Here is a 6,000-nt window from a genome sequence, read left to right on the forward strand (position 1 = left end):
GTTGTGTTCGCCGCTAGCAGCACCAGCGTGCAGCACCCCGCCGACCGACGAACCCCGCCATCCGCCGCGTCCGGAGCTGGCCTCCACTCTGGATCTGTCGTCCCCATCAACACAAGCCACCGCACCCTCCCGATCTCCAGTCCCGATGTGCAGCCGCCGCCGACATAGTCTACCTCGATCACCGCCCCGGCCCCTTCCTGCCTGCCTCTATGTGGTGTGTTCGTGGCCGGCAGCACGAGCACCCCGCCGACCGTTGAATCCCGCCACCCGCCGCGTCTGGATTGTCCCCTCCTTTCCTCTATGTTATCTTTTCTTTCTTTTTGAGTGGGATTTATCGGGTCTTTTAATGCTGACTTTATTTAAAGAAGCGATATATGGGACTAATAAAAATCGAATCTCATGCTATCATAGTACCGTGCGGCTGGCTACTTCCCCATAGATGGAAGCCGAGGTTGGGAGTTTGATTCACAATTGGATTGGATTAGTTTTCATTTATTTTTTCCACCCTGACAGTGGCAGGAGCCGGCCATTAGGAATCGTTTTTCCATCTTTACGATGTGGCCCAGGTAGCATGCGGAACTTCAGGTCGAGGCCCAGCCTGTTGTGCGCGTAGCGGCCTTCGGACTAAATTTTCTTAGACGATGGATGAAAATTCCATAAAATTAGTACCACCTTGTTTATATTACGATTTTATCTATACAAATCGTAAAAGCGTATTATGATATGAGAAGAAAGCTTATTGTGACGGTGAACCCACGGAGTCAATCCGTACTTTATTATTAGGGAAAGATTATTATTATTATTATTATTACATTTTTAATATACAATGTACTTTTTAAAATACATAATTACTTTATGAACCCAATAGCTAAGACCGTTGCCCCTCCTCCCACGACCGACTGCCAGACATGATGACATCAGTAAACTCTTTAAAATCTTCCACACTGCCGCATGAGAAACAACATGAAAAGATATGTTGTGCAAAAACATAATCGTGAAAGGAATTTGTAAGTGTACTGTAGGTGTGTGCAATTTAAATCATAGAAATATCCACCTGGTCGCGAGTATCTCTTCACATATTTGTTGACGTTGCTTAGTGATGCCCCAAAAATATCACACTATAATGAAAATGGTGAAGTCATAGTACAACATTCTTGCTTTACTACAGAGGCAACAAAGATTTCCATGAACCAGTGTTGGGTAGGTTTAGGGGTAGCATAGCACTATTTGTGTCCAACGATATTAGAAGCATTTTTGCGGGGTAATGGTATCATATGCATTCTTTGCGGGGCATTGATATTAGGAGTGTTGTACAAAAATCCTCCATCGGTGGCTAATATAATAAAGTAAAGTGCGGAGTTTGTGTCGCACTTAGCAGAGTCCAACTGCTTGTGCTTTGGTGACCAACATTTTTTTTATTAGGAGCATTGTAAGAGTTTGTGACGGGCGCTAGTGGGTTTAGAAGAAAAATAATAGCAAAGATTTATTTTGTTTTTAATGGTTGCTACTATTGACATTCCATGCACGGAGACGTTTATTAGTGACATTATATCCCATTTGGAGACGCTCTCTTTCCTTTTTTTAGTTTTTTGTATTTTTCTTCCTTAGGACAGCTTCCACTTTTCATTCTTTTCTCCGTCTAGACATGAAATCCCAGCCCTCTTTCCCTCCTTATTCTGCCATATAAGCCATGAAATCGCCCTCCTCTTTCCTTCTTTATTTTTCTTTCTTTTCTTCATTATTCTGTCAAGAGATATATGAAATCCCTCCTCTTTCCTTCTTTTTTTCTCTCTTTCCTTCTTTATTATGGAAGGACTTATTTCCTTCTTTATTGGTTCCCGAGTGGCTCCTTAATACAGAGGAAACTCGAAGATGTATATAAATTGCAAAGATTGGGTTTAAGGTTTTTTTTTTTTTGAGACAAGATTGGGTTTAAGGTAGCAGTATAGGACTATTTAAAAGGGTTTAGAGTCTGATTCAGCCCACCATCGAGTACTTTTCTGCACCAGGCTTTGGGCCAGCTTTGCCCGTTCGGTTGTGTGGCTTCCCTCGGCAGGGTGGGCTGGAATAATGAGGCGGCCGAAAATCCTCCTGGCGTGATAGACTAAGTGGATAATCCTTGTTTTTCTGAACATACAATGGGCTAGCTGAGTTGGTCGCTCGCTCTATGCACTTTTCTGGTGACCCGCGTTCGAATCCTCAAAATACCAACTTTTTATGTGTGGCCATTTTTTAAAGAAGCGACCGTAAAAAAAAGAGGACGCGATGCACCTTGGATTTTGGAAAAAATATGGACATGTTGAAAAAAACTGAAAGCGTAAATTCATGGGAAGAAGCGTATTGTGACGGTGAACCCACGTCAATCCGTGCTTTATTATTAGGGAAAAACTAGCACATATGGCCGTGCGTTGCAACAGGTGAAACATAATGTTTAGAAAACAGAAAAGTAATTTATTACCACTCAAATGTTACAACAGGTGTTCAGTTGGCGATGGAATTGGGTATTGAAAAACTTTGTCTCAAGACAAACAATCAAGGTGGGGCACCTGCTTTCGAATCAAGAGATCAAGACCGTTCGAGGTTTAGCCCTCTTATAGAAGAGATCAAGGAGTTGCTTGCTAGTGTGAATGAGCACCGGGTGATCTGGTCGAGGCGACCGGCGAACAAAGCGACTGGTATTTTTGTGAGCGAAGACTGTGTTAATAAGTTATGAAAAACTTGGTTTAATGTATCCCCATTTTTTATCCATGACGTATTTTGAACGAAATGGTCGTGAACTAAAGAATAAATAAAGTAGCAATTACCCTAAAAATAGTAAAACAAAATTAAAGTACGAACAAGAATTCATGCATCAAATGTTACGAATTAAGAAGGTTTGAATTACTTGAATTGAGGGTCTTCGTCAAAAGAAAGGATTCAAGCCAATACTTAACAACACTTTATATGAGCATCGGGATCAAAAGGCTAATTTGGGTTAATATTTGGTGCATACCTCATCTTGAGTACATCCACACTATATCATCGGTTCACTTTTGTGGTAACACAAAAATATATTAATAGTCTTATTAAATTACATTGGAACTTTGTTACAATCACTCAGTAAATCCGTTTATTTGCATCTGTTGTAACAAACAAATCAACAAATTTACCGTCAGAAAAACATCATAAGCAAGCAGTATGCAACACGATCTTCCTCTCTCTTTTTCATCTGCAAAGTACTCAATATAGTGCGTCTCTGGTTCAGCTTCAATAGTAGTAGCACTAACACCGAAGATCGTCATAAAATTAAAAAAATCACCACAACTCTATCTTCTCACTCTGATCTCTCTCTCTCTCTCAACCCCATTGATCCATCTTATAAGCAGCATCAAACAACCTGCTACATCTCATCTCATCGAACAACTGCATAGTACAAAAGAATATCATCTCATCTCTCTCTGTGTCTCCATCTGACTACACCAGAGCTGCACGAACAACTATTTGTCAAAAAAAATGTATCTCTCTCATCTCTCTCCCCGTCCGAGCTCGTCTCCAGCACCGCGCCATGCCGCGCCGCTCCTGCCATGCTCCAACGCCGTGCTGCAATAGGAAAGCAATTATATTTTACAGTAAAAATCTTTGATTTCTTTCCACCACACACGTGCCTATCCTATCCTCTGATTCATATGCTCCTGTAACCACCGATTCTCTCTCTCTCTCTCTCTCTCTCTCTCTCTCTCTCTCTTCTCATTAGTTTTGCTTAAGCATCCAAGAAAATTAGAGCACAAGAGCAGCAGTAGCAGCTCCGTGTGATGGCTGATGCGGTGGTGCTGAACTCCACGGGCCACGGTGCAGCTGGAGCTAGGACCGACGGGTCAAGCTCAGCGAGTCATGGTGCAAATTGCAGCCCACGGGAGAACCAGCGCACACACGGCTGGGCGCGGGCAGGCACAAGCAGAGCATGCATGGCCACCGGCGCACAACACACATGGCCACCGGCTTCCCCGCAACGAACAACCTTGTCCAAGAGGTCCACAACCTTGGGATCTCCTTTCCCGCGCAAGGACTCGGCCGAATTCACCTTGAAGCCCTCGCCATCATCCTCCAACTCCAAGTCCAAGTATCGTCGTTCATCGTCGATTACCTTGCCGTTGCTGCTTCCCCGGCCTCACCGACCTCGCCGTCGGGTTCATCGTGAGTCCCCGTAGCTTTAACCTTTGTTTCCCCCTCTGATTAGGATCTGTAGCTGACGCCATGGTTACTGCCACCTCGCCATGGTTGGTCCTCTCCGTCCGGACCGAGCTTTGACGCCGCATGTCTGGTCCCTAAAAACAGGAGCGCGAAGTTGCTCGGTCCGGTCCGGTCTAGACTGCCGGCGGCCGGTCCGGAGGACGCGTCTTCATGCCGCAAAATATTGGCGAGAAAAGGCAAAAGGGGCACCGGTAGATGTGGTTCGCAGTTGACGATGGACATGGCAAATGCGACATGCTCATGGCCGGAGGGAGATGCGTGCCCGTGTGCCAGAATGACGCGTCCCGTTGCTGTCGAAGAAGATGTGGTGGCGCACATGCGGGCCTGACGGTGGCGCGCAGGAGCAAGCGGCAACGGGCGCTCGAGTAGCCGGGGCGGCAGTGCAGTCGAGAGAGGTGCCGAGACGGTCGGGAAGAAGGATGCCATCACACACGGCGTGCTCGGCTCAGACCTCTGCTAGGAAGGAGGGGCACCGACGTTTGATAAAATTTACACCGGGATCGATCTCAGCGTATGCATTCTCGTCCGCTTCTCCTCTACTCCCCTCTTCCGGGACCGGGATAAAATTTATTGGAGGGTAGCAAAGGCGGCGAGGAAGGTGAAGTTTGACTCCAACTCATGTTCCACGGTATCGTCACATACCAAAGAGGCTGGGTGATGCCACGGGCGATGGCCAGCCGTGTGCGTGCGGCGCCCAGGGTCCAGACGGACGAAATTTAGTACCACCTCACGTATATGTTTTAAATTCGAATTGAAAGCGTAAATTCACGGGAAGAAGCGTATTGTGATGGTGAACCCACGGAGTCAATCCATGCTTTATTATTAAAACTAGCAATATGGCCCGTGCGTTGCAATGGAAGAAAGAAAACATTATATGCGTTAGGAAAATATCTAACGGGCTACATTGCAACATATAAAAGACTATTAATGTGCTTAAAAAGATATAACTTTTTTTTATTTATGCCACTCAAATAGCATGATTCTACATTAAATGATGAAAATACCCACTTGTGACTAATCGTTACATAGCATGCAAGGACATATGCCATATGATCGAAGCCAAATGAAAAATAACTACATGGGTCTAGTCCAAGAGATATCGATAGACAACTCCACATTGCATTTTGCAGAATTATGCCCCTGCCAATGACACCTACAGCACCAATTCTTCACGCGAATTTCTATATATATGTACATGTAAACAAATTCTGTGGTTCAAGAGCAAAATGTGGACAAATACATTTCTATCCACAATGGAAAGTAATAAAATTTAATCATTACAATTTGGGTATGCAAACAAACCAAGGTGATTTAGAAATTTCATCCCATGAACAACTATTACAAACAAAAAACAGTAATTAAGACCAAACAGGAAATAAGCAAATAAATGACATGAAACAGCAAATCTGTATGTAGGCCTCTTGCGCGTGGCCCACCTCGTCCGTGGAGGAGCAGCTGTTGGTGGACGCCGCCTGCGTCGGATTGCCGTCGAGCTCAACCCGCCAGCGTGGAAGTGCACCTTGAACTTGGCCGCCCTGCTAATCTTCCTCTCATAAAACTGGACATTTGGAAATAACCTGAAGAAGGATTCATGTGATATTGTATGTTCAGCAAATGTATATGCAAATGTATATTAAATTTAAGCATAACCAATCTCTCAAATAAACTTGTGGCAAATCCAACTTCTTTGCATATCTAGAGATAAACAATGAAAAGTAAGAATTAAGATTATCAAAAACTGATAAATAACAATGGAACATAAAGGAAATA

This window comes from Triticum aestivum, chromosome 2A (assembly GCF_018294505.1).
Source record: "Triticum aestivum cultivar Chinese Spring chromosome 2A, IWGSC CS RefSeq v2.1, whole genome shotgun sequence".
Taxonomy (NCBI): domain Eukaryota; kingdom Viridiplantae; phylum Streptophyta; class Magnoliopsida; order Poales; family Poaceae; genus Triticum; species Triticum aestivum.